We start from the raw sequence: 12,526 nt of genomic DNA, 5'->3' as shown, positions 1-12,526 counted from the left end.
CTATGTTAAATTTGCTTTATGGAACCAAATCATTTGACAATGAGTCAGACTAACTGAAATAAGCCTGGCTTATTTGGTTAACTTGTTTTATGAACGGGCCTCGAGGCATTAAAAGTGATCATATTTTCTCCATTGCATCATATTGCATCGAATCGCATTGTGTTGAATCGAATCGGAATCGGATCGCACTGCATCGTAACAGGGGTGAATAGTATCGCATCGCATCGGTAGCTGCTTCATATGTATCTTTAATGTATTGTATCGTTGGCTATGCATCGAGATGTGTTTCGTATCGGCTTGAGTCATGAGATGCGCATCCCTAATATATATATATAGCCCTGCTGAGGATTGAGAAGAAACCACATCTGCTTGATCAAGTTTAAGCTTGACAGACAGCTGGTGTCTGTGTGTACCATTGATAAACAGATAGAAACACACACACACACACACACACACACACACAAACATACACGCCATATGTTGTGTTTTGGTTCAGTGCGCTCTCTCATTTGACTGCATGCAGAAGAGAAAGGCTCTAATTGGGTGTTTTCGCAACCAGATGTGCAATAAATTCCGTGTAGAACAAGATTATCATCAGTGGCACTGAAGAGTGAGACAGAGTTATGGCCCCAAAAGTCTATTAGCTTGGCCCATTTGCAGAAAATGGAGAGATAGGATTAAAAGACGGGAACGGAAATGAGAAGGAGCAGAGTTTAGACAGAGGTGCAGGAATCACGGATATATAAGATGTCGTAATGAGGTGCATTGCCCGTCATTATCCCGGGAACGTGATTGCGCTTGCAAATTTTTTGATATTTTGCTTCATTATTTGGTTTCTCATGAATATATGTCTTCTTGTTGAGTTTAACAGTGTTTGTAATGGACTGCACAGCCTGACTCTTCGCGTGGGAAAAGAGAGTGCAATCTCAATGGACACGCTGGCGTTGGTTTCGGAATCACTTGCACATATCAAAATCATTACTTAGCATTTCCCCTGATTGAAAGAGGCTAATTGTCCAATCAGAATGTGATCATGCATATTTATGTGAGCATATATTATTAGCCCGAACAGAGGTCTGTCATGCAGAAAGAAGCGGAGAATTTCCCATTTTGCTGGCATCGGACTCAGGTTCCAATAAGCTAATAATTAAATAGCCTCAATTTCTAGATGATCTGCCTGGAATCAAGGCACGACCAAACTGGGACAAGCCCTTGCCTGAAGGTAAGAAGACAGAATGATTTAAAAACAAGTCTTTCATTTCATTCGAGAAAATCACATCGCCGAATCGCTTTCACTGATGCGACCTCATGCAAATCTCATACTACAGAGCAGGCAGACGCAGATGCATCTTTTTTATTGCCCATTTCTCCCCCCAAAAAAAAAGTCTTCTTTGCCTCAAAGGGTAAAATGTATTAAAACATATAAAGATCTTGTTCGAGATATGGATATTAAAGGCTGGTGCGATGTGTGGTGCGGGATTTGCTTCTGTCAGAAATAGGGACAGAGTGGAGCTTCAACTATCCCAGGGTGATATTGCTTTGTGCCCAGACTTCATTCTAGACTCGTGGCTGCAGAACTACAACTAATAATTCAGTGTCCATGACAGAAGGCCTAGGAGACTGAGATTAGTATTTCCTTTAGCAAGCCTGGAGCACGACTCACAGCTTTTCCTTTTTTCTTCGTCGTTATCCTGTTCCCGAGAACTATTACTTATACATGCGGGGTGTATTGAAGCTCTTAAAAGGAATTTTAAAATAATTTTCCTTATTAATATTGCTTGAATAAAGGAATGTATTGTGGTACTTTAAAACGAAGAGAGAGATTACAATAAAGTGCGCTCAGTTCTTGATTGGAAAGAGTACTTTTGCCCTTGACCAGCAGTCCTTTTATGTGTGAGATGCTTATCCTGCTGAATACATATGACTCAGTGAATACAGCCTTGGTATTCTTTATTTGTTATCTGGTGGGATTTTCTTCCATAACATCGCCATGTTAAGTTACAGAAAAAGCACCCCGGAGTAATCTGAAGAGAAGTGTTTTGCTCAAGGACATGACGATGATCGCTAAAGGAATAGACCTAGCGGGTTCGACCCTGTAAATGAGAAAGAATTTATGTTTCTATATTGTTTTGTCTATTGTTATATTTACATTACTTTTTCACTGAGACACATTATATGTAAAGTAACTTACAATACAACTGCTGGGAAAGTTAATCTGAGTGTAACTCTATCAGCATGTCTCTTTATGAAATGCCTTGATAAATGCATTTTTTTCGTACCCATTCTAATATATTTTCTATTGAAACAGGGAGCAGGACAAAAAAAAAAACTATTGTAGTCTTAACTAACTATAGATTGAAATATAGCAATAAATAAATAACACTGAAAAACAGAATGTACTAGCAATGTTGTCGAAGGAAAAAAATGTAGAAATAATATGACCATTTAAAATAATTTAATCATTGTCAATAATGCCAGGGATTGACCTGCTTGAGCTGCATAAACTGAACGGTAAATGAACCAGGAAATTGAAGTGATTTAGTACCAGGTTAATTAACTCACCCAAATGCATCCAAAACATATGCGAATAATCAAATATGTATAGCATAAACATAATAGGTTGCAACTTACAACTGACGGAAATTATGCTAAATTCCACGCTAACATTAAACATGTTTAAATTAATATATAAGATAAAACATTATTTTTAAGTTTTCACTCTCATCAAGGGAAGGGAAGGGAAGGGAAGTCCCGAGTTGCATTGTGTCTCATGCATTCAGTGTTAATCTCACTCTTTGGGGACATTTGCTGTTGTGTTAATTACACACAGCCAGGAGCATTCATTAACACAAAAACACAAGCAAACAGACATGCAGAAGTTCACTGACACATGTTATTGTACATGGATATGCACAACACATGCACACACTGGGCACTAATGTGTAGATCTAAGGATGAATAATTGACATGGCTAACACAGTTTAAACATAAACAAACCATATCATTATTCAAACACACAGACGTCAACAAAGAAATTGGGTATTGGCAGAGATAATATACAATATGATATAGGTGCAATACATCATGATTGGATCGCAACTGGTGGAAAGGAGCGAAAAGGAGCGGAGCAGAGCAGAAAGGAAAGGAAGGAAAGGAAAGGAAAGGAAAGGAAAGGAAAGGAAGGGAAGGGAAGGGAAGGGAAGGGAAAGGAAAGGAAAGGAAGGGAAAAAAAGGAAAGGAAAGGAAAGGAAAGGAAAGGAAGGGAAAAAAAGGAAAGGAAAGGAAAAGACACTTTAGCACAGCATGAAACAGAGGATTGCAAAATTTAAAAGTGTACTTTTGTTAAAAGTTAATGTGTCATTTTAGGCGTAAACTAACATATAATGTCAAACTTACACCATCCACACAGTACAGTGTTTTGGACTGAGTCACACTTTATTAAATTATTCTGCATTAAGTCGCAAGCAAATTGTGCTCAGTGCTTTATCATCTTGTTTTATGTCCATGCCACAATTCAATAGTATTTTAATTTAGCATAAAATGCAGAACAAACTTCTTCAGAGAGAAAGTGAGTTTCCAGAGCTGCAATTTTTAGCAGACCAATTAAATACAATCTCTGGGTATATGGACAATTAGTCAAAAACCTCTCAGTGTTAAAACTCGCCATACACACAAATCACATCACACCTGCCTGTTTTTACGAGTGACACTTCACTGGTTTGTCAGCTGTGAAGGTCTCTCCATATAAACAGGAGTTTAAGTGTCCTCTCTACTGCAATAACATGCTAAAAACTTCATGTTCTATTCATACTGAGTGCCCTTTATTTGTGGCATATTAAAATGGAAACTTCTGGTACTTTTGTCTTCATGCCAACAGACACAACCTCCCAAATGCATAACAAACAGGTCAAAAAAAAAAAGGGGGGGGGGGGGGTTTTGGGGAAAAAAGGAAAAAAAACAACCAAAAAAAAGAGAGAGAGAGAGAGAGAGAGAGAGAGAGAGAAACAAATTCCATCTGTCCTGATTTAAATTTGTATTGTCACAGGCTGCAGAGGTGCCTTTCACAACTCCAAAAGGTGACACTCCTGGAAAGTTCAACAGTGCCTGAGAATGTGTATGTGTGTATTATGGGAAGGGTGGTTAAACAATCGGATAATATGGAATTCAGTGTACATCTGTTAGACAATAGCAATCAGGAAACAGCGTGAATGCAAAACAAAGTCGGAAATAAATAAAAGAGTCAAACATGCCAGCTGCACACATGGTGCCTGTACAGATAAAGGGCAAAGGTCAAGTGGACATCTGAAATCGCAGGTTGTTTCCTAGGAATTTTTTCTGACAGGTCAGACTTAATTTTCATGAGGTCATGCTTGCGGTCTCATTAAGGGCTACAAATGTTTTCCCTTACCATTTACTCTGAATGGTGACCTTGAGAATCCCCCCCCCCCCCCCCGAGAAGTTGATCAATTTAGTAGGGCGTGAGAGCAGCACTCTTGTTTTTCTTTTAGATGAAATGTTTGCTGCTTGTCTACATGATCATTTGGCACTCTTCTCTACAAGGTCTCACAGTATGTCACAATATCAACTGCTGCTTTCGAATCTGTGAATGACTGATCAAGGCGCTGAAAATAAATTGAAGAACCCAAGTGTGAAGTGAGAAAATGTAAATAAGACAACATATTTATCCCGAAACCAGAAACAGACTCCCAAACATTTTAGTGACTGTGGGCTCTCATCACATCCTGGTAATGTCATTTACGCTCATATGCCTAGAAAGGACCACCTCCCTACCCGGTTTTGTGCCGGTGAAATGGACCGACAGCCGAGACCTGCTGGCTTGCCGCATTTTATACAGAAACCCATCAGGCATGACAGGGGCACCTGCAAGGAGAAGAAAGAGGACCCCTGTGAGTTTAATCACCTCTAATACAAGATTATCCAGGTGCCAGAGGACATAATCTTCCCCAAAATGAAGGATGAAAAAAGTCTAGGGGATTGTAACAACATGAGGGTGAGTGATTAATGACAGAATTTTCATTTTTGGGTGAACGGTGTCTTTAAAATAGTCTTATGGGTCATGAGTTAGTATTATGGGTTTGGTACAGCGTAAGAGCGAGTAAATGATGAAAGAACTTTAGTTTTTGGGTGAACTATCCTTTTGACAAACAACAATAGCCAATGCTTAACATCGATTACACCACAAAGGCCAACAAAGTAAATAACAGCTGTCTTCCAATACAAACCCTTTTATCTTTTCCACTGACAAAGAGCAATGGATTGCTCGTATAGAAATTTCTGTTAGCTTGTGACTCAAAGGCATATTACACATCTGTGGCAAAAATGACTCTAACTGTGAACCTGGTTTTTATTATTTCATTCAATAGCCGATCATGCCTCTCCTACTTGAACCACTGGGGGATAACTTCAAACACTCCGCTGCGCTGTCTTTATCAATGTCTTTCTCTTTTGCTTCATAAATACACATTGCATCAGTATGGCATCAGAATCTTTTCCTTTTTCTCTCTGTATTCAGGTCTGATCTCTCCTCCACTTTTTTGACCCCTCTCCCACTCTCTCTTGTGCTCTTTCTGAACAAAGAGTGCCGGCTCATTACTGAAGAGAGCAGGCAGAGGGGAGGTGTCAGACCTCGGCTCTTTATCCATGAGACTAGAGATGGATAAATCAAAGCAGCGTGCTGCTCACATACAGAAATAACAGCCTTCTTTACACTGTTTTGTGAGGTGGATAAAAAGGAGGAGAGGAATCCTCAGCCAAATGGAAAGGTGTCAAAGTGAGAATGTTAGATTTTAAAATTCATACTTTAATGTCTTAAAATAAATCTCTCCTGTATTTGTGCATTATTTTGAGTTTTTAATGACTAATTACTAGAACTCTGATGGTGGTTGGTTGGACTGTACGTCAGTTAAAGCTTATGTTCAATTATATGAAAATAAAACAAACAATATGTTGACTACTAAAGCCACTTTTTGTCTCCTCAATGTCCTAAATTATCTTTATATATTAAATATTGATATGTGTGATTATGATGAATTTGATGAATTGATCTGCATGTTTTGTCATTAGAATGTAATTAAAAAAAATAATAATTTTAATCAAACATATTAAAATCAAATCTAAAAAAAAAAAAGACATCTCATACAAGCCCTGTTTAAATTATGCCCCATCAAGGGAGGTATCTTAAGAAGTGATGATAAGTAAAAAAAAAAAAAGTAATTCCCTTGCACAGGGTCGCCTGAACTGATTGCAGCAGCGTTTAATATGCAGATAAAAACTGCAACTGTCAGACGTCAGAGATGACAGGCCCCTCTCATGTGATATGGAGACTGAACTTGTTTTTACCTTAATTTAATGAGCCCCCAGTAGATCTTCGTATCAGTCTTATCAGCCCTGATTACAAACGAAGATTATAAAAATTGACAGAAGATCTGACTTGGTATTCTGGAGCGAGATGAGAACCTTGCTATAACCGGAACAAGCTGTATAATAGATGAATAGGAAAGGTGTCAGTCAAAAGCTGACTGTGGTGCCCTCACCCCCCTTCTCCCCCACACTTTGTTCAGATCCCATAATAAAATATTCAGAGAGTTGAAAGTGTTGGTGGATTCAATTATGTGTACTTAGCTGCCGTTTATTTTGTAGGGAACACAATTACACAGGGCAGCACTTCAAAACCTGTTAGTACACCTTGACCCATGGTCAACTTTCAATCAAAACTACTGCATCACTTACCAAGGGAGACAATGCGGGGGTAATGGAATTTCAAATCTGCTTGGGAGACGATTGAAGACAAAATAAATATAGTTTGCCTGACTTCATTGGCTTTTGTTCATTTGATATTAAACAAAAAACTTATTTTTCCCAATTAATCGTGCTCTCTGTTTGTTCAGCAGAGAAACAGGAAACAGATTTTATTGTATAATTGTTCTGCCAAGATTGTTACGAGGACTCTCTCTCTCGGCAACTCATCCATGCAGGTGTTGGATAAAACAATGGCATGCATTTTCACAGGTTTGCCACGGACATCTGGACCAACAGCAGGCCAGGTGCATCTTAAAACATCTGAATACACAATACCGAAATCCTTAATCACTTTCAGTTGATGCTCCATTTGTGGTGCCAATCCATTTCCATATCCACCTTCAGTCTTTGCTGTCATTGTGAAGCCGCAGTCAGTCGCCACCTCTGATGGGAGATTAAACCATGGCATACACCTCTCAGAATCCTGAAAGCCCTTGAAAGCTGCACACTAGCCCAGAGACACGCTATTAGCCACTTTTCGGGTGCCAAAGTTTGGTAGCCTGTCTTGTGTAAATCAAACGTTGCCAGGGGAAACAGACAGCTGCCACCCCACAGCAAAGCCCCCGTCCGCGAAATCCCATCAATATATTTGTGGTGTGAGCCTCGGCTCCCTAACGTCGAAAGTCGCAGGCCCTCCACACCCGCCGATTTAATTGTGGTTTACACCATTGCACTCTGCAAATTGTTATGTCTGAGACGCCTGAGCCTTTAAGCCACGTCGATTATATTTTTCTGGCTAAAGGTTGTCAATCTCTCCCACTGTTTACCTGCAAGGCTGATTAGCAAATGTGCCCGTACCGGGAAAACCTTTAAATCAATTTCCTTCTGGAAACCCAATCCTCCAGGCTTCTGTCTTTCGCATAACGCCTGAGCGTATATGCTTGCGTGAGCATGTGATTGTTTAAGACCTTCTGAGAAGCCTTGTCTTCTCCTCTTGACCTCCAACCTCTCATTCCTCCCCTTGGCTGACTGCATGGGTAGGCAATAATGCATTCTCTGTCAATCGAAAACGCAACTTGCGCGACCTCTCGCGTGTTTGCTCGGCTCCTGCCTTAGAAGCAAGCAGGTTTATGACTCATAAAGCGAACTCGTTCTTTCTTATTAAAATTGCAATCAGGACATCAAAAGGAATTTCCAATCATCTGTAATGGTAACGCCATGTATACTTATTTGAAGTATTGAAGGACAATCCGCTGAGGAAAAGTCTATAGCCTTTCGAGTGGCTTCATTTTAGAGATTAATCAATAAGACTCTCATATCAGAGTAAATAAACCGAGGCTGAATCAATAAGACTCTCATATCTGCCATCAGTTGTTTGTCAAGAGTGAACAGCAGAGGTCTTAGCAAGCATAATATTGTAGTTTGTGGAGAGCTGAAGTACGTTTGGTAGCAAGCTGTCATCCTCTCTCTCTCTCTTTTTTTTATGTGAACACTGGCCTCTTTGGACACTACATATGGTACACTCAAAATTACAATCGTTTTGACACTGTAAAATAAACAGTTCTTTGATTGGTTGAGACATTTGTTGATTATTACGTTAGGCTCTACTGCCAGAATCCCACACATGCTGTGCACCGTCGTGATGAACTGCTTGCTGGGATTGGGGCATCTGTGACACTTGGCTGAGAGTGAAGGCTGATGTAACGCCATTAGCGGGACAAAATGCTATGGACAGACATGTCAGTTAGCCTTGTCCAACCTTCTGCTTGTATCTTCTCACTTTGGGATTTTGGGAAGACTTTTTTTCTCACTCACTTGAGAAAAACTATGCTTTTCCCTCTTCCACGCTTTTGAAAACATTTTACAATGAAATCCAATTTGTTAACATTAGTTTATGCATCAGGTACAACAAACGTACTGTGAACATTCCTATATATATAACAATATATGCTGGCAAAACTCCTTTATTTTGGTTACTCATGATACCTTACGTTTTAAAGGGATTCTGTAAAAAATTTACTCTCCCTAATTTCCCTATTACCTCTTATTTCTGTAGCCACACAATCAATTTGTGGGATGAACAGATATCTAAGCCTTCACACATTTTCAAATCAAACCAAACATTGATTAACACACGCATACAGATTGTCCAAATGTCATGACGTTTTCCAAAATATATTCTTGCTTGTGTTCTGCAGGAAAAAGTACAGATCTGGAACAAAATACAAGCGAGTAAATAATGGCTGATTGTTTGTGTGAACTATCCCTTTAAGTAAAGTTAAAGGGGTCATATGATGCAATTTCAATTTTTCCTTTCTCTTTGGAGTGTTACAAGCTCTAGGTGCATAAAGAATATCTTGAGACTCGAACCCACAACCTTTGGGTTATGAGTCCGACTCTCTAACCATTAGGCCACGACTTCCCCAGTCAACCCAAATATTCAAATGTTCACGCAAAGAAAGAAGGTGTTACTTTTCACGCAAAGAAAGAAGGTGTTACTTTTATTGTCGCTGTAGTATTGTTGCTGCTGCCATGTCCTGAAGGCGCTGTGTGTTTCGTTGTGAAAGCGAAACTGCTTTGTTTGGCCTTCCAAAAGAGGACGATATCTGCTTCGTCATGCCTGGAGCTGATCCGTGCTGGTCGCTGAAGGAATACATCAACTTCGCGCTGTCGATCGCCGGATCGGCTTTCACCGTGGACGAAGTGGAGTCCAGCCCGGGGTCATCACATGTGGTTGCCTCAAGCCTGCCGACCGCGCCGTTCTCAAGCCCATCGGCCACCGCTCACTCTAGCCCTCCGGCCGTTCCTCACTCTAACCCGCCACCTTGTTTTTTTAACTTTAAACCGCATAAACACATTTCATTACACCAAATACACAAAATAAGGTTCTTTTTAGCAACATCTTATGACCCCTTTAACAAATTGAAAGTGATGACACTTTGTGTGTGTGTGTGTGTGTGTGTGTGTGTGTGTCATCTTCCAGGTCTGTACATCCTACAGTTGCAGAAAGAAAATCCCTTCTAGCCATAAATTGTACTTGGGAAATGGTATTCTTGCACTTTCTATCTCTTTCCTGGGAACTGTTCTGTATTTGCTCTTTCTGCAACAGCTCTACTGAGACCAGTTTATTGTTTATTGTTTTCATTTGTGGTTTTTCTGCCTTTGAGAGCATCCAGATAACACTGCCAGAAGTGTCCAGGCCCTGTGTCCACAGCCACCAGCCATGAGTCTGACACAAACCACCGACCCCCCTCCAGCCCCCATCTCCACCCATCACACCCTCCAATTTCAGGACTGCATCTCAAGCCTGGCATTCCATCTGTGCAGCTCTGCACCTCCTCACCCTTTTGCCTGTCCATCCAAAAAAGCACACAGAGAGCTGACAGAGGGAGCCAAAACAGCTCATGTGTACACACACATCCAAACCAGCTCTGCACGTGAAAACTAATCTAATATTACAGGACAAACCTTTAACAAGCTAAACATACAGATATATTATTACAACTCTCTACTTCTAATTGCTCTTGGTTACATATAATTGTATGTATAATTGTATGCATGTCATTGCAGTGCAATTGCATCATGATGCTGTGACAATGTTTGCCTTCAGAATTTAGCTTAATATGTAACCCTTTCATTACTATTGATGTGTTTTGTTTGTTTATTTGTTTTTTAGTTGAAATTCCTTCATCCGATAGTAATTGAATACTGTTCAGAATCAGAATCAGAATCAGAATAATGAAAAATCAGAATCAGAATCAGAATGAGCTTTATTGCCAGGTATGTTTACACATACGAGGAATTAGTTTTCGTGACAAAAGCTTCCACAGTGTAACAGAATGACAGTGACAGAACAAAAAACACAGATAATAAAAAATATAAATAAATATAAAATAGAACAAGTAAATAAAAATGGAGCTTGACAGAGGGGTCTTTAGATGTGCAGTCGTTGGTGTAGAACACTGTTGTGCACACTTTTGAAAGAAGTTAATGCCAGTTCAAATGAAGCCTTGTCAATTCAAAGTTTGAAGGTTTATATGTTTACACAGAGAGACTGACAGACAGAAACACAAGATAGAAACTGTATAATGATATAAAATGATTGATACATATACAGAATGACAGATGTTAAGAAACTACAAATTCTCTAAAAAAATGTTTGAAAAAAAAGAAAAACATCCGCCTGGATATAAGTATGTACAAATATACAATACAAGATTTAAAGATTGTTTTATTGATTTCGATGAGACAGAAAAAGGGCAATATTGTGTGCATAATGATCACTGATCTCGCTGCTGATATTCTACCATAATTATACTTGCATTGATTAAAGCTAATTGGACACTAATTAGCATTTTCAGTTTTATTTCTGCACTCAAAATGCCTAAATGAACAAATAGCACTTCACAACATGTTAGAAAGGGAATTAAATTACAGAGATTAGAGGTCACTCCTTGGGTTCCTTTAGTGGATAAATGTTTACAGCAAATAAATGACAACCACATAAATAAAAGTGGAGAGGAAATGACACGGTGTAATGCAGACACTGATCTGTGGCAGCAGAACTAATTTCAAATATGTCAAGCTTGAAATTACTAAACAGACTCTGCCAAAAATATGAATGTTTGTTTACAATCCATATCAGTGGGGGATATCTAGGTTTAGTGAGTAAATACAGGGGTTGGGATGAGGCATGTTAATTAGTACTTGAGACTTGTGTGCCTTCGCAAATGACTCACAAGGCTTGATAAAACAACTCTGGATAACAGCTCCAACGTGGAGAATTCTAATGTGTCCAACAGCAAATCTGCAGGAATTACTATCACAAGTTGTTCCCATCCCCACCTGTCTGGAGACTCATAACAGACTCCAAAATTGCTGATTTTGTGATATAATGTGTGTGCTTAAAGAATAATCTGAATGGTGGTTTGCTGCTGCCTGGCTAAAACGCATCCAACTCCTTTAACAGCAGTTCAAGTGCTTCAGAAGCAACTGTGACACACTGTGATATAGGGCAAGTACTTTTGGACACCTTTGACCCAGAACTCAAACATTATAGTTGTCTTATGCAAACTTTTAGCTAGAATCAACACGCAGTAGCAAAGAGGTTTTAAATTCCAACATAAGTGCTTTGCATCTCATTTGAGAAGATCTCGTTAAATGTCAATTCATGCAGACGTGACCCCTCAGGGTCTCATAGATATTTTCAAACTCTTTTGATGCAAAGTTTCAAAAATCCTCTAGCTGATAAGCGTTCGGAAAATGTAGCAAATTTGGAGCTAAATAAAAACAACCAAATATAACTGACTGTTGGAAATGTGCATGAATTAGAACAATGAACTCTCAGATCTACGGTCTGTAGAAACTGTAAAACTGTCTCTAAGATACAAACTAATCTATTTACAGGAATAAACAAATAATATCATTTTGTTTGCTTCAAGCAAGGTCAAAATGAGTTCATTTCTATCACTCCGTGAGAACAAAAACACTTGAACACTAAAACACTCGTGACTTTGTGAAGTTCTGGGACTAATTGGATGATTGACCTACAGACATCCTCCTGTGTTGTTCCTCTCCATCCTTCTCACCCCCCTCTGTAGTTATTTACAAAGCTTTTTCTTCACTTTATCAGCTGGTATTTTGCTCTTTTATCCTTCACGGGGAGCTTGCTGTCAGAAATGAAAGTTGAGACTGAATCCTGTTAGCCAAAGATTGCGTCTTGTTTACTTGAAGGTGTTGACCCCATCCCCCCCCCCCCCCCCCCCCC

This window comes from Sinocyclocheilus anshuiensis, unplaced genomic scaffold (assembly GCF_001515605.1).
Source record: "Sinocyclocheilus anshuiensis isolate Anshui unplaced genomic scaffold, SAMN03320099.WGS_v1.1 scaffold20, whole genome shotgun sequence".
Classification (NCBI taxonomy): Eukaryota; Metazoa; Chordata; class Actinopteri; order Cypriniformes; family Cyprinidae; genus Sinocyclocheilus; species Sinocyclocheilus anshuiensis.
The sequence above is the reverse complement of the archived record's forward strand: the minus strand, read 5'-3'. Positions refer to the sequence as shown.